At 40.4% G+C, this 21,685-nt stretch overlaps 1 protein-coding gene across 3 annotated transcripts in view; it reads left to right on the top strand.

The window, feature by feature from the left end:
• Nucleotides 1-484: 484 nt before the first annotated feature.
• Nucleotides 485-21,685, top strand: part of LOC126081503 (cytochrome c oxidase assembly factor 1 homolog) — a 79,726-nt gene continuing 58,525 nt past the window's right edge. For 2 of the 3 annotated variants that reach the window (XM_049893459.1, XM_049893460.1), the window contains exon 1: nucleotides 485-546. The gene's annotated coding sequence lies outside the window, so the exon portion shown is untranslated. The remainder of the gene's footprint in view (nucleotides 547-21,685) is intronic. The other variant, XM_049893458.1, reaches the window with a different exon arrangement.

Below are 21,685 nucleotides of genomic sequence, written 5' to 3'. Positions count from 1 at the left end.
GTCCGTGTTTGAGATGAGTATTTTTAAGGAAGCTGAGGAAGGTTAAAGAGAGAGCTTCCCTAACTTCTAGAGCTCCCTCTTCTGTTGCTTTCATAAAGTGCTTTCTCTTCCCTGTATTTGTACCTCTCTCTTTTTTTTTTTTTTATACTTTAGGTCAAAACTTCGGCCGACTCACGTCCAGTGATATCAAATAAATGGCCGGAAAAACCTCTTTTATGCTTTCTTACTTAAAGAGTAAACACATTTCTCTCCCTGGTATGGAACAGAAAGTAGGGATTTGAAGAAGCGTATTTTTTTACCCTCTTCCGCGCCAGCTCGAGGATCTGGGAGGCTGAAGACAAACCAAATGAACAACCCGCAGCGTCAACCCCCAACCCCACTTAGAACGCTAGGCGTGCGCTCGGCCCGCGGCTCGCCACTTCTCGGCTCCCTAGCCCCAGGAGAAGGACACGCCGGAAGTCTCGACTGCTCCTCTCTGGACCCTGCCTGTCGACCCGGAAGGAATCCTTCCGCCTTCCGATAGCGTGGACCTTCTCTCACTGACAGGTTAGATTCCCCCAGCGAGAGCGAGCTTGGTCGCTGCGCTTCCCAAGAAGTGGTTCCTCGCAATCCAGGCGACCGCGTTTGCGCGCGTGGTGGGGCTGGCGCAAGGGGGCGGTTTCCTCAGGGTCACGGGTCACCTCCCGACGGCTAGCACTGTCGCCGGGATGCGACCTTTCTCGGCTGTCTCTTTGGCGTCTGGGGGCCCATGGCGGGCTCCATTCCTTGGCGGTGGCACAGGGTTCCCCCACCTGGGGAGTTATCAGGCTGCGTGACGCTAACCGCGGCCTTGTCCTCCAGTCCTTGCTGAGCGTTCTGAATCAGCGACACATTTGTAAAGAGCTGGGGTCCTCCCGAAGAGGTGGAACGGGGGACCTTTGTGGGTAGTCCTGAGTTACCACACCCGGAGGGGGACCCTGCGCAGATGATTGTAGGAAAGAGTTTTCTGGTTCAGTGGTCATATATTTTTTTTAGATCCATCACTCTTGGCGAATAGGACACCCTCTCAACAGGGGCTGACGACAGAGTGATTTTTCAGCGTGGGGAACGGTGCATGATTTGTACGTGTATGAATGTCAGTCTTTGCGGGGCGAGAGGAGAGGAGAGTTACTGTGTGTAATTTGAAAATCCATGGAGATGCTGATATCTTGATACCTATTTCTCCTCCTTTCCACCTCCCAGCTGCTCTCCATTCTCATCTGAAGGTTACTGCTCTACTTCCAAGGTGGCAGGTGTATCTTTGGATAGAAGGAGCAACTCTCCGCTTACACTTCGCACATTTAAAAATAGATTGGGTTGCGACGTTCTCTTCTCTTGCACTGCCTTCGTGATGATACACGTTTCGTCGTAGCTTGGCTTCAAGACTTTTTAAGGTCTTGCTTCTGCTGAAGTTTTGAGTCCTCCTCTCCTTTCTTGGAAAACACACACATGCTCATCTATCTTCCTGCTATGCCGACCTTCAGTAATTTCATCACTTTGGATGTGACAAAGTTCTTTTTTTTTTAATTGTATTTTAGGTGAGGGTTTACAGAACTAGCTTCTCATTGAACAGTTAGTACACATATTGTTTTATGATATCGGTTAACAACCCCATGACATGTCAACCCTCTCTCTTCTGGACCTTGGGTTCCTTCTTACCAGCTTTCCCATCCCCTCGTGCCTTCTAGTCCTTGCCCCTGGGCTGGTGTGTCCCTTTAGTCTCATTTCGTTTTACGGGCCTGTCTAATCTTTGGCTGAAGGGTGAACCTCTTGGGTGACTTCATTACTGAGTTAAAAGGGGTTCAGGGGCCATACTCTCGAGATTTCTCCAGTCTCTGTCCGGCCAGTAAAGATGTGACAAAGTTTTATAATGGCTTATCAATGTTTTGAAATTTATTCTGTTCAGCCAGTATTTACTGAATACCTGCTATTACTTTTTTACTATTACCAGGCAGTGTTTAAGGAGCTGGGGTATAGTAAAAATAAAAAATTAAAAAATCTACAGCCCTTTTTTAAAAATACAGTTTATTTTTGTTATTGAGAATATACACAGTAGAACGTACACCAATTCAACACTTTCTACATGTACTACAATTCAGTGACATTGGTTACATTCTTTGAGTAGTTTACAGCTTTATTGAGCTATAATTCACATACCATACAATTCATCCATTTAAAGTGTACAATTAAATGGTTTTTAGAGCATTCGCAGAATTGTACAACCATCACTGCAATCGATCTTAGAACATTTTCGTCACCCCAAAAAGAAACCTCATACTTATCTGCAATCTCATTCCCTACCCACTCCCTACCTCTAGATAATCACAATCTACTTTCTGTCTCTAGATTTGCCTGTTAGGAACAATTGGTATAAATGGAATCATACAATATGTACTCTTTTGTGATTGGCTCTTCTACTTAGCATAATGTTTTCATGGTTCATTTATCTTGTATCATGCATCAGTATTTCAGTCCTTTTTATTGTTGGATAATATTCTCAGTGTATGAATATACCACCTTTTATTTATCCAGTCATCCATTGATGGACATCTGGGTTCTTTGCACTTTTTGGCTTTTGTGACTAGTACTGCCATGACCATTGTGTGTAAGTTCTTTGTGTGCATGTGTGTTTTCATTTTCTTGGGTAAATACCTAGGAGTGGAATTGCTGGGTAACTCTACATTTAACCTTTTGAGGAAATGCCAAAATGTTTTCCAGAGTGGCTGCGCCATTTTATATTCCCACCAGCAGTGTTATGAAGGTTCCAGTTTCTCTATGCTCTCACCAACACTTGTTATTTTCTGTCTTTTGATTACAGCCATCTAGTGGGTTTGAAGAGTTTTTGTATCTCGTTAAAAAGAAAATAATAATTTACTTAATTTTGTTGTTGAGAATATATACAAGAATATACACTAATTCAGCAATTTCCATATGTACAATTCAGTGACTTTGATTACATTCAAGTTGTACAATCTCATTAGGTTTTGATTTGCATTTCCCGGATGGCTAATGATGTTGAGCATCTTTTCATATGCTTATTAAAACCCTGGTGGCATAGTGGTTAAGTGCTACGGCTGCTAACCAAAGGGTTGGCAGTTCACAACCACCAGGTGCTCCTTGGAAACTCTATGGGGCAGTTCTACTCTGTCCTGTAGGGTCGCTATGAGTTGGAATCTACTTGATGGCACTGGGTTTGCTTTGTTTTTTTTTGGTTTATTGGCCAGTTGTATACCTTTGGAGATATGTCTATTCAAGTTTTTTAAGTTGGATTATTTGATTTTCAAGAGTTCTTTATATAGTCTAGATACAAGTCTCTTATGTATGTATGAGCTTTTTTTTTTTTTTTTAGCTTATGTTGTAGTTTTTTTAGACTTTAATGAAAAAATATGAGGTTAGTTTTTACTCTCCCTGGAGATCATGTTAAACGTCTGTGGAGGTAGACAGGGAGTGATCTGTTTCCCAACTACTCTGTTGGAAAGACCAGGCACAGGAAACAAGGGGAAGCAAGGGGAAACTATTTATGTAATGTGCCCATTCTCTAATGAATTTTGTCTTTTCCTTATTGATTTGTAGGATATATTTTTGAAGGGATATCAACACATTGGCTGTTTGACATTTGGCAGATATTTTCAGTCTGTTGGTCTGTTAACTTTGTTTTTTATCTTTTATTGTACTGATATTTTACTTTTTTTTCATTAAGACTTAAGTCTTTTCATTTAAAATGCTCCTAGGTGGTTGCTTAGGATACCGTATTTTTTTTAAAATTAATAGAGTTATAGAAACTGACATAGTAGTTTTCTGATTAGTGTGATATTTGAGTCCCTGTACCATACTTAACACTAGAGTGTTCATTGTTTCGGACACTGGTGTTTCCTTATCTCTCCACCTTTAAAAATATGTTACATACTGCTTCAGCTGTGTTAGTCTGTTTAATTCTCTATTTCAAACAAACTCCTGAAAGTCATTCCCTTAGTCTCTTGTTTGTGTTTAATATATTGCATTAGCTTTGTGAGAGCCATGTTGGATGGTTGGTCACCAAATGTTGTTGTTGTTGTTAGGTGCCATTGAGTCGGTTTCTGACTCATAGTGACCCTATAGGACAGAGTAGAACTGCCCCGTAGGGTTTTCAATGAGCAGCTGGTGGATTTGAACTGCCGACCTTTTGGTTAGCAGCCTGATCTCTGATCAACCAGGGTTCTACTTTTTTCACACTAGCAGATGTGTATTTGAACGTTTAATGTGTTCTGAATTTGAGTATAGTTCTGCGGATTCTATACTATTTGGGACATGCTGGGAGAAGTAGTTTTATAAAATCATATTAACATTATTTTGGTATTTGTTTTTCTCATTTTGTTGGTTTAAAGATAGTAATTGTTATTGTTGGCTGCCAATTCAAGTAGTAATTCAAGTATTTTTAGGGACTTTGAGCATTTTAAGAATCTTAGGGAAGTTATATACCAGAGTTCCCCAGAAAAAAATGCATCTCCCTATATTATAATACAATGTGTGAGGTTTCATTGTCTCCCTACTGCCTGATTCCAGTTAGGCACCCGTGTTTTCATGCTTCAGTGTTTTTTGTCGTTCACATAAAACTTGAACTTGGAAATAATTGTGTCATTTAGGCATACATTTTCCTTTCTAAAAATTTAAATTCCAAGAATCATTTCCTAGTTGAAGGGATATATATATATTCTTGTGTTAGGTCTTAGTAATCTATGACTTTTAAAATTATTAAAATTTAGAAATAAAAGGTTTTCCTGGATAGTTTCCATATCCCAGAGTTCTTTAAACTCCAAGCTCTTTTTTTTTTTTCTTTAAATGCCTTCTATATTTTATTCTCTTCAGGCAGTTTACCCATCTTGGCAGACTCTAAAATGGAGGTGATTTTGCAAATGTGTATACTTCCAAAGCTCTGTGGATTGCTCTGCTATCATGCCACTGTCCAGGTCAGACATCTTGCATTGGGAGAAGTGGACTTTCTTTTTTTACTGTAAATAAAGTTTTTTTTTTTTTAGGTGAAGTTTTACAGAGCAAATTAGTTTCTTGTTAAACAATGCACATATTGTTTTGTGACATAAGTTGCTGACCCTGCAACATTTAACATGTCAACACTTTCCCCTTCTCGACCATGGGTTCTCCATTTCCGTTCATCTGGCTTTCCTATCCCCTCCTGCCATCTCATCCTTGTCTCTGGGCTGGTGTGCCCATTTAGTCTCGTGTACATGATTGAGCTACGTCTATTATTGTTTGCTTTATGGGCCTGTCTAATCTTTGGCTGAAGGGTGAACCTCAGGAGTGACCTCACTGTGTCCGTGGGCCATAATCTCGGGGTTTCTCCAGTCTCTGTCAGACCAGTAAATCTGGTTTTTTCTTGTGAGTTAGAATTTTGTTCTACGTTTTTCTCTAGCTCTGTCTGGGACCCTCTGTTGTGATCCCTGTCAGAGCGGTTGGTTGTGGTAGCCGGGCACCATCTAGTTGTGCTGGTCGTAGTCTGGTGGAGGCTGTGGTAGTTGTGGTCCCTTAGTCCTTTGGACTAATCTTTCTCTTGTGTCTTTCTTTGGTTTTCTTCACTGGGAAAGGTAGACTTTCTTAATGAGAAGCAATAGTAATCACAGCCAAATCTGGTTTTGCCAGAGTAATTTTGGAGCTGGGGGTAAAAGTGTGTATGTGTGTGTATGTGTGTTAGTGTGTGTTGGTAGGGGCATCGACTACCTTTTAAAACATTTGATTTTAATGAGTTTTTGGTTCATGTGTTACCTCTTCATCGTTGCTGTTAGTTGCTGTTGAGTCGATTCTGACTCATGGCGTGCTACCCCATGTGTGTAGAACTGTTCCATAGGATTTCAAGGCTGTGACCTTTTGGAAGCAGATCACCAGGCCTGTCTTCTGAGGCACCTCTGGGTGGGTTCAAACTGCCAACCTTTTGAGTAAGTAGTCAAGCACATTAACTGTGCCACCCAGGGACTCCTACCTCCTCATAGATTAAAAGCAACAGTAACAACTATTTTCTTTTCCCATTCCAAAGAAAATGTTTTGGAAATTCTGTTTAATACTGAAAAATGTTAAAGGAGAAATTGAAAGTCACAAGCATCTCACCAATTAATTAATCATTGAAAATGTTTTGATGTATTTCCGTCTTTCTGTGTATGTATGTAAACACTATTTTGAGCAGATAAGTTTCAGAAATTCCATTTAAAAGTTACGATTTAAAAAAAAGAGTCCAAAGTGACACTATGGAATTGATCCACTTTTGTCATGATACGTAGCTTTGTTCCTTTCTATGAAAGCTCTTATGTTGAAACATTGGAATCAATGAATAATAGTTGTATTAACTGGTCTTCCTTGTAGGCATGTGAAGGTTATCCTCTCAGTGACAGTGTTGTACTTCAGGATAGATCTTGAAAAGTTCTTTTTGTATATAAATGTGATGTCATTTCTCTTCAGTTTGCTATTCCCAGCATAGTAGACCATACGATTGTCCAATGAAAAATGGCTAATACCAGCCCATTTCAGCTCACTAATGCCTGGGAGAAGCCCTAATGGTGCAGTGGTTAAGAGCTCAACGGCTTACCAAAAAGTCAGCAGTTTGCATCCACTAGCCGCTCCTTGGAAAGCCTGTGGGGGCAGTTCTACCCTGTCCTACAGGGTTACTATGAGTCAGAATTGACTTGAAGGCACACAGCAGCAACAACAACAATGCGCATCTTTATGCATTCCATTTCATTTTTGATGACTTCTAATTTCCCTAGATTCATACCTGGAACATTCCATGGTCAGATTATTAGTGGATATTTGCAGCTGTCTTCTCATTTTGAGTTGTGCAACATCAGCAAATGAAGGTCCTGAAAGCTAGACTCCATCCATGTCATGAAGGTCAACTCTACTTTGAGGAGGCAGCTCTTCCCCAGTCCCATTCTGAGTGCCTTCCAACCTGAGGGACTCATCTTCCGCACTGTATCAGACAATGTTCTGCTGATATTCATAAGGTTTTCACTGGCCAGTTTTCTTTAGAAGTAGACCTCCAGGTCCACCTTCCTAGTCTTAGTCTGGAAGCTTGTTGAAAACTGTCCACCGTGGGTGACCCTGGTCATATTGGAAATACTGGTGGCATAGCTTACAGCATCACAGCAACACGCAAGCCACTACAGTACGACAAGCTCACAGACAAGTGGTGGCTTACTGCATTAAAACCCAAAAACCCAATGCCGTTATCACTTAGGTTTGTACATGACTTCTCCAACATCCAGCAAATACCAAGATTACATAGGTGCTAAACCTGCACCTTGTTCTGTTTATATTGTAGCTTTTTGTGGGAGACAAAATATAACCACACATAAGATTTGTTTTGAGGTTACCAGAATCAAAGGTGACTTATTGATTGTTAGCTTTTGGTACTAGTTACCCCTCATCGGACCTTCCTACGTTAGGGACATAGTGATTGACTTCTAGTGTCCATCGGTAGCCTTTGGAAACAGAGGAACACTTCTAGGTCTGTATTTAAATATTTCAACATGCTTTCAGGTTAGGTCCTGTCTCATCTAATATGGCCCTCAGGCTTTTGAGCTATGTATGGCAAGACTGTCGAAGTTTTATGTGAGTGTTTTCACATACTAACTTTATGATTTTTTCCCCTGTCCTTTCTGTAAACGTGGCATTGAACATTTTTATCCTCCTACTTACCCTAAGGAGTCTTGGTGGTGCTGTGGTTAAAGTGCTTGACTGCTAACCTAAAGGTCAGTGGTTCGAACCCACCAGCCACTCCATGAGAGGAAGGTGTGGCAGTCTGCTTCCCTAAAGCCTTGGAAATCCTATGGGGCAAGTGCTACTCTGTCCTATAGGGTCCCTAGGAAACCCTGGTGGCATAGTGGTTAAGTGTTACAGCTGCTAACTAAAAGATTGGCAGTTCAAATCCACCAGGCACTACTTGGAAACTCTATGGGGCAGTTCTGCTCTGTCCAGTAGGGTCACTATGATTTGGAATCTACTCGATGGCAGCAGGTATCTGAAAAATTATCGTAGAATAAAATTGGCTTTTTTTTTTCCTTCTGGTTCCAGTTCTGTGAATTTAACATGTGTACAGATTCATGTAACCACTATTATAATTATCATACAGACCAATTCCAATACCCCCAAAATTCCCTCGTGCTGGCCTTTGATGGCCCACCCTCCCTTCATCCAAGTGACCAGAACTAAAAAGTAAATAATATTTTGTGCTTTTCATGGTGGGAAACAGTGGAGTTGTATTTCTTTAATCTTTACTGAAGGTTTTATGCAAATATAATAAGCTAGAAGGAAAAAAATCAAAGTAGTTCTTTGTATTTATTTTTTCTTTCAGAAGCAACCCTTCTCACAAACTTGTTTAGAAATAAAAAAATTTTGCTGGTGATGTCTTCCGACAGGTGGCAGTGTTGTGCTATAATAATAATAAGGACCCAGTAAAAAAACCTTTTTTTTTTTACTAATAAAGATTGTGATGCTTCTAGTCAGCTGGAAAACGATTGATTTCAGTTCTGTTTTTTTCAGAAAAACAAGGTGATTAATTAAGAATTGACATTTAACACCTGAATCTATTTTCTTGGATCTGTTTCAGTATCTATGTTATTCTCATAATATTACAAGTCAACCTGTGCATTAAAAAAAAAAAAAAAAGTATCCCTTAATACCATTTTTGTTTTCAGATGGTTTAAATGTTTACGGAGTTAGGAGTTAACTCTTTCCTTAGGGTTAACGTTTGTGGCAAGAATAACTCCAGCCTCAGGGATTAATCTGTGAGTCATAGACTCTTCTCAGTGAGTCTTTGGTTGCTTTACATTCTCGCCTTCTCTCTCACATGCAAGAATCCCATCTATAACATCTGCCACAACTGGAGGCATTAATCAGCTAATGAAGCAGATGTGGAAGAAAGATACAGATTTCATTTGTTAGGATCCTGAATTTGAGGCTTTAATGGAGATTTTTAGTGGGAAATGAGAAAGTGGAGCTTGGGACATGTTTGCACTAGGATGAGTTACGGGTTTTCAAAGTTAACTCATCCACAGCTGAGCACAAGGGGTTCGCTCATTCCTAACACTTCCAACAACCTACAGCCACCAGAGTACACCTGGAGATTGGCACCACCATTCATCCAGATACACACGCCAGGTAGCTAGGTCATCCCTACGGCCTTTCATCGTTCTAATCCTGCCTCCTGAATTCATCTATACCTCTGTCACCCTAATCCAGACTCCCACTTTCTCTCACAGGGACACTGCTTCCTAATTGGTCTACCAGAATGTGTCATTAGGTCTACTTTAATGTACTTTTCATGCAACGGTCTACTTAAAAAATATGGAATCTGTTCATGTCACTCTGCTGCTTGAAACTCCTGTATTACTTACCATTATACTTAGAATAAACCTCAAATATTTAACTTTACCCATAACACCCCCCGCCCTATCCCTTTCCTGTGGTCTGGCCTCTCTGCCGACTGTAAGCCTCATCTCATGCAGCTTGCCCCCTTGTTCACCGTGCTTCAGCCTCTCTGGCATGCTCTTTGTTTCTCATTGGCAGAAGCGGGGAGAATTGATGCAGGGAGACATGGCATTTTAGGTAAAGAAAAGATGTCTAGTAATATAGTTAAAGTATGTGGCTCGTACAGACATTTTCATGGCACTCAGGACCCATTGCCTTGTCACTTTTCAACTCTCAAATTTAATCTAGGGATAAATGCACATCTGAGTGAAGATTCTATGTGGAAAAGAATTTATATTCCGACCAGGTGTAGGAAGTCTAGGGACCAGGCAGTCATTACCTGCAATGCCCTTTGTATTTGGTAGCTTTCAGTGTGTCTAAAATGACTTTAACCTTGCAGTTTTTTTCTTCTAGCATTTAACTCTGTCGTAACCTTATATTTATGTGTGTCAGCCTTGCCTCTGCAGCCAGTTGGACCACACAACCATCTTGGGCTTAGATGCTCTTGTGACATCCCTCGTAAGTGATAGCTGTGCAGCCTGTTTTGAAGTCTCTTTCCAAGGCAGTTCATTTCTGCTGGGATAGTTTTTTCTGTTAAGAAATTCTCCATCTCATACCAGATCTCTGGCCTATAGTTTTTATACACTGGCTCTAGGGGGCATAGAGAACAAGCTTAACTTGTTTTCCCCAGTTAGCCCTTTAGCTATTTGAAATAGCTGTTGTAGCTCTTAGAATATTCTCCTTGATAAACATCCCAGCTTCTTTAAGTATTTTTAGTTGTGTTCACTATTCTGGGCACTTTCTACTCATTATCCTGTAGTTTAGTATTTGAAAGTGTTTTGGGATCACCTACATCAGAATCTCCTAAAGAAACCAAACCAAACCCCTTGCCATTCAGTCGATTCTGACCCATAGTGATCCTATAGGACAGAGCAGAACTGCCCCATAGGGTTTCCAAGGTTGTAATCTTTATGAAATTAGACTGCCACATCTTTCTCCCATGGGACAGCTGGTGGGTTTGCACTGCCAACCTTTCAGTTAGCAGCTGAGCGCAGGGCTCCTAAAGTACTTGTTAAAAATGAAGATTCCTTTGGGATTAAGATGGCAGGATCTACACTTGCAGTTTTATTCCCTATTGGACTAAATGGCAGTAAAGACCTAAAGGTCTAGGACATCAGTTGAGGAGACAACAGCAATACAATTTAGAAAATTGAAAAACCCAAGAATGAGTGGAAATTGCCTTAGATACCTGTCCCTGTCAGAGGAAAAAACCGAGAACCAACCAGATTTACCCTGTAAATACTCAAAAAGCTTAAGAACTGCCAAGACAAGGTTTCTCTGGAAATTGGGATGCAACGGAGAGGAAAAAAAAAAAAAGATTGGGTAAAAGTTGCTGAGAAGCAACTTTCCCAATGCATGTAGCTGTTTACTATGGCACAAATTCTACGGGTTCAAAACAAATGATCTATGGATAAAGTGCGGTTTCCTTGTGAAAAGTCATTCTTGTCATTTCTTAGAAAACTTGTGTTTATTTTTATCCCAAATCCACCATGTTGCAGGGCCCACAGGCCGCCAGCAGCCACCCAAGGACTCACTGTGGCGTCTGTGCATGCAGGAGAAGTGGGGTCCATTGTGGGAGACTGAGGCCCGAACACCGAGTCACTTTTTTCCCCCAATAGGCTTTACAGGGTTTGGTTTGTAACTACAGGTTGTATGTAAGTCAGTCATTTGTAACCCGGGGACTGCATGTACCACAAATGGGTGTCTTTAATAAACAAATTTATTTTCTCAGTTCAGGAGGCTTGAAGTCCAAATTCAGGGTGCTGGCTCTAGGGGAAGGCTTTCTCTTGCTGTTGGCTCTGGAGGAAAGTCCTTGTCTCTTTTGAGTTTCTGCTCCTGGGCAGTCTTCATGTGGCTTGGCATTTCTCTTCCCCCATCTCTGCTTGCTTGCTTGTTTAATCTCTTTTATATCTCAAAAAGAGATTGACTTAAGGTACACCTACACTAATATTATTCATTAACATAAAAAAGAAAACCCATTCCCAATGGGATTATAACCACAGGTAGGGTTAGGATTTACAGCACGTGTTTTAGGGGACACAGTTCAATCAGTAACACTCATCATGTTGTGCAATAATCATTACTATCTATTTTCACATGTTTTTCATCACCCTAAACAGAAACTCTTTACACACTAATTCCCCATTTCCTCCTCCCCCAGCCTCTGGTAACCACTAATAAACTTTTGTATCTATGCATTTGCCTATTCTAAATATTTTACATAAGTGGGATCATATACTATTTGTCTTTTTGTGTCTTATTTCACTTAGCATAATATTTTCAAGGTTCATCTATGCTGTAACATGTATCAGAACTTCATTTCTCTTTATGGTTGAATAATACTCCATTGTATGGCTATACCACACTTTGCCTATCCATTCATCTATTGATGAACACTTGGATTGTTTTCACCTTAGACTATTGTGAATAATACTGCAGTGAATATTGGTGTACAGGTATTTGTTTCAGTCCCTGCTGTTAAGCTTTTGAGGTATATACCTAGGAGCAGAATTGCTGGTTCATACGGTAGTATCTTTGTCTGGCTTTGGTATCAGGGTAATGCTGGCCTTGTAGAATGAGTTAGGTAGTGTTCCCTCCTCTTATATTTTTGGGAAGACTTTGATTGATGTTAATTCTTTAAATGTTTGGTAAAATTCCCCAGTGAAGTCATCTGGTCAGAACTTTTATTTTTGGGGGAGGTTGTTAGTTATTGATTCAATCTCTTCACTGGTTATGGGTCGAAGATGCCTTTTGATATACTCTTAATTCAATCAGTGTCAACACAAAATGAAAGAAAAATTTCTACAGCAGGAATATTTGTCATGAAATAAAGGTCAAGACTATTGGATAGGCAAGAAATGCTTGGTATTTTTAAAAATTTCATTTTAAGAATGATAGCTCTTAAATATTAAATATTTATAGGAGTCTGTGAATGGTACAAAAGGTTACGTACTACTTACCAAAAGCTTGAGGGTTTGAATTCACCCACACATACCTCTGAAGAAAGGCCTGGTGACCTGCTCCTGAAAGGCCACAGCCATCGAAAACCCTACAGAGCACAGTTTTACTCTGACAATCATGGGGATCACCATGAGCCGGAATTGAGTCCATGACAACTGTGTACAGTATGATCTTTCCATTGTTAAAATAATTTTTATTTGGTGTTTATTTTGTGTTAATGTTTCTTTTAATACTTTCTATTAATCCACAACCCTATGGGGCAGTTCTATTGTCACACTGGTCACTATGAGTCAGAATATGACTCGATGGCACACAACAACAACATATCAGAAAGAGGAATTTTTTTTTTATTAACTTTTATTGAGCTTCAAGTGAACGTTTACAAATCAAGTCAGACTGTCACATATAAGTTTATATACACCTTACTCCGTTCTCCCACTTGCTCTCCCCCTAATGAGTCAGCCCTTCCAGTCTCTCCTTTCGTGACAATTTTGCCAGCTTCCAACTCTCTCTATCCTCCCATCCCCACTCCAGACAGGAGATGCCAACACAGTCTCAAGTGTCCACCTGATGTAATTAGCTCACTCTTCATCAGCATCTCTCTCCCACCCACTGTCCAGTCCCTTTCATGTCTGATGAGTTGTCTTCGGGGATGGTTCCTGTCCTGTGCCAACAGAAGGTTTGGGGACCATGACTGCCAGGATTCCTCTAGTCTCAGTCAGACCATTAAGTCTGGTCTTCTCATGAGAATTTGGGGTCTGCATCCCACTGATCTCCTGCTCCCTCAGGGGTTCTCTGTTGTGCTCCCCACCAGGGCAGTCATCGATTGTGGCCGGGCACCAACTAGTTCTTCTGGTCTCAGGATGATGTAAGTCTCTGGTTCATGTGGCCCTTTCTGTCTCTTGGGCTCTTAGTTGTCGTGTGACCTTGGTGTTCTTCATTCTTCTTTGCTCCAGGTGGGTTGAGACCAATTGATGCATCTTAGATGGCTGCTTGTTAGCATTTAAGGCCCCAGATGCCACATTTCAAAGTGGGATGCAGAATGTTTAGAAAGAGGAATTTTTATGTAATAATAATGAGCCATGGATTTATTATTATATCATTTTTTAAAACAGAAAACCCTAATATTTAGTATAACTGTCACAGAAAAATGACTTTCTATTGTTATGATCACTCATTATTATTTAGAAATACATAGCACTTATGAAAAATACAGAATAACTTGTGTTTTTGGGAATTAAAGTTTCTTGTTGCTAAAACTCCCAAATTAATATCTGTTCAGAATTTGGGAACAGTATTGGGAAATATGTCTCTGGGTGGTGCAACATTTAAAATACCGGGCTTCTAATCAAAAGGCTGGAGGTTCAAGTCTACCCAGGGTGCCTTGAAGAAAGGCGTGGTGCTCTACTTCAAATAAATCAGCCATTGAAAACCCTTTGGAGTACAGTTCTACTGTGACACAGATGGGGTCACCATGAGTTGGAATCAACTCGAAGGCAGCTCTTTTTTTTATTGGGAAATATAGTTGTTACCATATTGATAATAGAAGCATAAGTGATCATATACATATTAAATGCTGAGAACACAGGTTTTCCTACCTGATTCTCAGCCTTATTTCTCCTCTGGACTCATAGAATGCTGACTGCCAAGCAGGAGCCTGAAATATTATTCTCGGGTTTCTGAGTAGCCCTGGAGAAAAAGCCTGACTTGGGATTCCTTGAAATTCCACATCACCAAGTCCCACAGGTTCAGCGCTTCCAATAAGCTTTTTGGTTCCCTACCCTTAATCAGAAGCAAATAGCCAAGGAAAACCAGTTATTTCAGAAAAATCTATAAAACTGAAGGTGGAAGATGGGAACTAAAACAAATGAAAAACAACAGAAAAAACCAGTTTGGAAGAACAGAGACTTTGCAGGGAGAAGAAAACTACCAACAATCCCTCACTCCAATTTTTAATGATCTCTGAGAGATAAAAGATGAGAATGAAATAAAAATAGGACATAATATAAAGGAGTGGTTAGAAAACAAAAAATTAGTTAAAACATGATAGAAATGAAAACCTCAGGAGGGTTGAAAGATAATGTTGAGGAAATCTCTCAGTAGAGCAAAAAGACAAAGAGATAGAAAGTGTAAGAGAGAGGTCACTTGACTATTCTGGAGGTCGAGTATCTGTACAATTGAGTTCTGAATTGAGAAAATAGGAGGAAATGGAAAGGAGGAAATAATAAATTAAATAATTCAAGAAAATGACCTTATTTTAAGGTTGGAGTTTGAGATCCAATGTGCCTACTGAGTGCCCAGCCCAGTAAATGAAAATATACTTAAGCTAAAACACATCGTTAGGAAATTTCAGAACACTGGGGCTCAAGAGATGATTCTAGATTAAAAAAAAAAAAAAATCACAAAGGACCAGGAATCAGGATAACTTTGAATTTCTTTGCAGCAACCTGGAAATGAGAAAACAGTGGAGCAAAGCCTTCAAAATCTCGAAGGAAAATGATTTCCAACTTAGAATTATGTGCTCAGCCAAATTAATGGCCAGTTAGAATAGATATTTTCAGACAGGCAAGGCCTTACAATGTTTACTTCCCCTGTCCCCTTTATTGAAAGCTGAGCACTGGTGGCACAGTGGTTAAAGTGCTGGAGTGCTAACAGACAGGTTGGTGGTTTGAACCCACCAGCCGTACTGCAGGAGAAAGATGTGGCAGTGTGCTTGCATAAAGATTTACAGCTTTTCTACTCTGTCCTGTAAGGAGGGTCAGTATGAGTTAGAATCAACTCGATGGCAGTGGGTTTGGTTTTTTTGGAGGGTGAAAAGCACCAATTCAAGAGTAAGCTAAGACGTGGGATATAGGAAACAGATCTAATGCAGGAGGGAGATGAGAATCCCCAGAATGATGATGAGGAGATTTACCCAGATGACAGCTGTGTACCAGATATAGATGCAACTACTCCAGACTGGAGGGATATGAAGCAAGACATAGACATGATGAGGATTATAATTACCAAGATGCTTGCTGTCATGGTACTGTCTTCTAACCTGAGGGCAGAATTCCCCTGTCAGCTTGACCCAGATTCTTATCTCTTCTTAGCTTATCTTGAACATGTGCTATAGAAGTTCCTTCTCTCCCCTCAGTGTCTTGCTGCCTGGATCAACTGAGGAAACTTGTTTCACCTCTCAAGTGTATTCTATTTTGACCTATTCCAAAATCCTGGAGGAGTAGCCATGGTGAGCTAAGAAAGAAAAGATGCACAGTAGTCTGCTCTCCCTGCCTACATTCCTGCTGTAAGTTCCATAATACTAGCCTATACTATAGCCCTGATAGACACCCTGACTGTGGTTGACCCGTATGTTTCCCAGGATTCACGTCTTTGCCTACTAACTTCTCCAGAGAGGAACCCTTTAACTCTCTGGGGAGCTGGAGTTAGACAGTGATGCAGAGACTTTGTTCAGTTTACCTTTTCCTTGGACCCTTCATCTATAAGGGTACCATTGCCTTTGTGTATATGGGTTTGTGATTTTTATTCAGTTTTTCAAAACTAGAAAGATTGTTTAGGGCTATATATATTATATATTAGAAGTAAAGAACCAGAACCCAGTGCCGTCGAGTGGATTCTGACTCACAGTGACCCTATAGGACAGAGTAGAACTGTCCCATAGAGTTTCCAAGGGGCGCCTGATGGATTCGAACTGCTGACCCTTTGGTTAGCAGCTGTAGCACTCATCCACTACACCACCAGGGTTTCCATATTAGAAGTAACACTAATAAAAAAGAATAGGCATGATTAACCCAGAGTCAGGATAATGGCTACCTCAGGGGAGGGAAGGGGATGGAATCTGGGGCTTCTGAGGTCCCGGTAAGTGTCTGTGTTTTAGCTGGGGTGGTGGTGTTTTAACATGGGAGTTCATTGTATTCATCTTTTTTTGCATATGTACTGTGAGATGTGGAGTCACCTCGCAGAAAGCAATTTGGCCTTATGTTTTGGGTTCTTTCTGGCCGAACCACACCTGAGACTAATGAGTGGGGGCTGACCAGACCAAGAGGGACCACCTGGTGGCCCAGTATTGCTAGGCCTCAGGAGGCGTGTTATAATCTACCAATAAAGACCCTGAACGTGGAGGCTCAGAGAGCTTCCTGGTCGTGGAGAACATCTGCTCTCGGGAGGGTAGCACATCCCTTGGGACATGGAAGCTCCGTGTTGGACCCTTCCAGACCTCAGCCTGTGTGTGTCTTCGTTTGTATCTGTTTTGGCTGTGATAAATCTGTAGCTGTAAGAATGATACATTCTCCGTGAGATCCTCTGAGTTGTTTCAGCAATTTATCAAACCCAAAGGGGCAGTGGGAGCCAGCAGGTCAGAAAACAACGGTGTCATGTGGAGGCCCGAGCTTATAGCTGACATCCTGAAGGGGTGATGGGAAACTAGCCTAGAACTGGTGGCCAGCAGGACAGAAGGTTGGGATTTCTCAGACTTGCAACTGGCGTCTGCCTATTTGGCAGTCTGAAGGACAGTGTCCTTTCACCTTGTGAGCTCTGACCCAGCTTCTGGTGGCTAGGGTCGGAGATGGTGTGCCACATGGGTGGCTGGTGATGAGGATGAGAAGTGGGAAGGTGAGGGCTGGATCAATCCCGACATTTTGGGGATTAGATTCATGCTGCACCTTGGCCAGGAAGGTGAGATTTGCCGCTTACTTAGTGCATGTACATATATATGTTTTATATATTTTTATGTGTATTTGAAAATACAAAATTTTCAAAAGCAGATTCCTAGACCGCACCTTCAGACTCAGTGAATCAGAACTCTATAAGGCCCAGGAATCTGCATTATAAATGTTACTCGTATGTGAGAATCATTACTCTAGGTGATCTGTCGTTCACGTTAACTGTGTCACCCAGTATTACTGACGTGGTCTGAGGAGCCCAGAATAAAGTGGGACCATTTCTCCCCTGCGCCTAGTTGCCATGCTCCCACGTATATTAGGAAATTATTCTCTTCTGCCCAGTTCATAAGCTTATGAATACTTCATCTTAAATTCTGCCAGAATATGTTAAAACCAGACCAGAAAATTTTTGTTGTCACTGCAGTGGGGTTGTAAACAGTGTGAGGTAGGATATTATTTATGTGCTCTAGTGTGTATAAAGGATCCAAACTTTTTTTTTAGCTTAAGGTGCTAAAAGAGTTCTAAAAAACTAAGCAAATGCAGTATTGTTTTCAAAGGTGACTTTGCTCAAGGCAATCCCGTCAAAAGGTTCCATGTGACTTACTACATTTAGTCACAGTGAAACCTTGACAGCAGCTTTGCTGTTGTTTTAGTGTCACTTGTATATTCCCCAGTGGAAAATCTAGTCTTTCAGCTCAGTTGTGAAACAAATACCACATAAGTATTACCAGTTTGCTGTGGTAGAAAGAGCTTAGCACATGAAGGTTTCAGCTGAGATCTGAGATCCGGTACTCACTAACTTTCTGACTTTGGGCAAGTTACTTAACTCTTCCCATTCCTAGATATTTTGTTTTTGTAATTTGGGGCACCAGTAATACTTGCTAGAGTTTTGAGGATGAAATGACGTAATTGTATGTCAAGCATTTACCACGCTGCTAAGTTGCTGAAGAAATATTGGTTCCCCTTCTATAAGTATCCTTTGCTCAAGCCAGACATCTAAGGGGAGTCCATGTATCCTCTCTCTGCTTTCCCTGTTAAAGATCTATCCATTGCATCTCCTCAGTGTCTCTAGCATTGGAGTGAAACATGACCTACACTTTATAACAATCGGGATTTAAACAGGCAGTAACTAAATCAATCCTTCAGGACAATAATTTCTTTTGTACCTTTATTAGTAGTAATCACTATTAATTTTCTAGAACTCTGAGAGAATTGTAGTAATATCTACTTCTATTGGCAATATTGGTACTGTTGGTACCAGTTTCATCATCAATTTGCCAGTATTGGCAGCATTAATTATCTGAAACTACCTGTAAAAAAAAAAGTATGTTGAATATATATTAAAGTAATACTTCATTATTGTTTTTACATATATTGTTATTTTTAGGCCTTAACATTTTCACATGTGTGAATTTATAGACATGCAAGGTATTATAGTAAAAAGTAAAGTGTATACTTTGGACAGAGACACTACTAGCTTCAAATCTAGGCTCTGCATCTTATGACCTCAGGCAAGTTATGTAATTTTTCTAGGCTTGCTTTACCACATTTTAAAAGTGGGTTAGTAAAATTTAGATACAGGATTGTAGCAATTAGTAAAAGAGATATGTTTATATGAAAATGCAAAATGCCAAGAAGAGCCAAACACTCTTCAAGAACCAAGTGGGAAAACTTGTTTTATTGGCTATCAAGATTTACTGTAAAGCTAGATTAATAAAGGAAGTGTGGTATTAATGCAAGGATATACAATATCCTTGGTTCAGTGGATCAGTGAGGGCAGAATAGAGAGTACAGAAACAGATACAAGCATATACTGATGTTTGATTTATGGCAAAGGTGGCATAATAGAAAAGTAGAAATGATGGTCTTTTCAGTAAATGGTATTGGAGCATCATGTTTATTCATATAGAAGAAGTGAAACAAGACCCTTGTCTCACACCACACACAAAATGAAATTCCCATGGAATTGTGGATCTACTGGTAAAATGTAAAACAATAAAGCTTTTAGGAGATAATATAAGAAAATATAATTTTCCTTAGGGGAAAAAAATTTCCTTAGGGTCTGAAATGTTTTCTTAAATAGGACACACAAAGTATTAACTATAAAAGAAAACAAAAGATGAATTGGATATTGTTAAAATCAAGAACTTATATTCATCAAAAGTTATCATTAAGAGAATGAAAGGCAAGTCACAGAATGGGGAAAGATATTTGCAACACTATGATAAAAGGCTCATCTAGACTATATGAAGAATTATAAGGCAGTTAGAAAAAGATAACCCAGTAGAAAAGTGGGTGAGAGACTTGAACAGGCATTTCACCCAAAGGATCAGTAAAAATAAGGTCTTCAACATAAGTCATTAGATTGTATCTTTTTTTTTAACCGTACTTTAGACAAAAGTTTACAGAACAAACTAGTTTCTCATTGAACAGTTAGTACACATATTGTTTCATGACATTGGTTAACAACCCTACCACATGTCAGCACTCTCCCTTCTCAACCTTGGGTTCCCTATTACCAGCTTTCTTGTTCCCTCCTGCCTTCTAGTCTTTGCCCCTGGGCTGGTGGGCCCTCTTAGTCGTGTTTTGTTCAACGGGCCTATTCAATCTTTGGCTGAAGGGTGAACCTCAGGAGTGACTTCATTACTAAGCTGAAAGAGTGTCTGGGGCCATGCTGTCAGGGTTACTCCAGTCTCTGTCAGGCCAGCAAGTCTGGTCTTTCTTTCTGAGTTAGAATTTTGTTCTACATTTTTCTCCAGCTCTGTCCAGGACCCTCTATTGTGATCCCTATCAGAGCAGTCAGTGGTGGTAGCTGGGCACCATCTAGTTGTACTGGACTCAGTCTGGCGAAGGCTGTGGTAGATGTGGTCCATTAGTCCTTTGGACTAATCTTTCCCTTGTATCTTTAGTTTTCTTCATTCTTCCTTGTTCCCAAAGGGGTGAGATCAGTGGAGTATCCTAGATGACCGGTCACAGGCTTTTAAGACCCCTGATGCTACTCACCTAAGTAAGAATGTAGAACATTTTCTTTATAAACTGTCAGCATAAGTCATTAGCGAAATGCAAGTTAAAACCATAATGGCATACAACTATTATGTGCCCACCAATAATACAGAAGGTTTGTGGGAATTTAGAGCAAGGGAATTCTCATACATTATTGGAGTGTGTATTGGTACAAACACTTGGATAAGCTGGTTGGCAGTGTCTGTTTAAAGCTGAATTTATGTATACTGTATGACCCCGCAAGAAGTCCTGGTGATACAGTGGTTAAGCGCTTGGCTGTTAACCAAAAGTTTAGTGGTTTGAACCCACCAGCTACTCCGTGGGAGAAAGATGTGGCAGTGTGCTTCCATAAAGATTACAGTCTTGGGAACCTATGGGGCAGTTCTACTTTGTCCTGTAGGGTCTCTATGAGTCAGAATTGACTCAACAGCAAAGGGTCAGGTTTATGACCCTGCAGTTTCACTCCCAGCATAAATGGTGGGCATGTGGTCCACACAGTGCAGCCGAGTGATATGTACAGCAATATTATTTGTACTGGCTCCAAATTGGGGAGAAATGTCTCCCAACAGTATAGTAGATAAGTAAATTATGTATTCCTAACTCGGATTAGAAAGCCTGGTGGCAGAGCGTTAAGAGCTACAGCTGCTAACTAAAGGGTCAGTAGTTCGAACCCACCAGGTGCTCCTTGGAAACCGTATGGGGCAGTTCTAGTCTGTCCTATTGGGTCGATATGAGTTGGAATCGACTTGACAGGAACAGGTTTGCTTTTGGCTACCTTAGATTAATACACCATAATGAAAATGAACAAACTTACCTCATGCAACAATATGGATGAATCTCAAAAATACAATGTTGATCAACAGAACCTATACAAAAAATACATACTATATGATGTCATTTACAGAAATTTCAAAAACAAACTGTACTAAACTTGAAAGTTAGAAGTCAAGATAGTTACCCATGGAGAGGAAAGAGGGGCTAACAATTGGGAAGAAGTAGGAGGGGGACTGCTAGGGTACTGTCAGTCTCTATTCCTAGACCTCCATTGCTGTGATGTTGCACAGGTTTCAGCGGAGCTTCCAGACCAGGACTGACTAGGGAGAAAGGGCTGGCGATCTACTTCCAAAAATCAGAAAATGGAAACACTGTGGATCACAATGGTCTGATCCTGCTGCGCGTAGGGTTGCCATGAGTCAACAACAACTGTGGCAGTTACGTGACTGCTTGCTTTATTAAAATCTATTGAACTGAACATTTATGTTTTGTAGGCTTTTGTGTATTAAACTTCAACAGAAAAATAACAAAAGAACCTCTCAACTTTTAATTTTCAGTACATGTTTAATGTATGAGATTTTCCTTCTCACTTCTCCATCCCATTTGTAATCATTTGCATATGTCCTTTGCCTGTTAGTCTATTTTGGTCTTCATATTGTACTTATAAATTTGATTGAACTCTTTAAAGATTAGATAGGTGCAGGGTTAGCCAGCACACACATAGAAAGTGACTTTGCCCTTGCAAATTTGTGCTCCAA

Source organism: Elephas maximus, chromosome 8 (assembly GCF_024166365.1).
Source record: "Elephas maximus indicus isolate mEleMax1 chromosome 8, mEleMax1 primary haplotype, whole genome shotgun sequence".
In the NCBI taxonomy this organism is placed as follows: domain Eukaryota; kingdom Metazoa; phylum Chordata; class Mammalia; order Proboscidea; family Elephantidae; genus Elephas; species Elephas maximus.
This window is presented reverse-complemented; position numbering and strand designations above follow the sequence as displayed.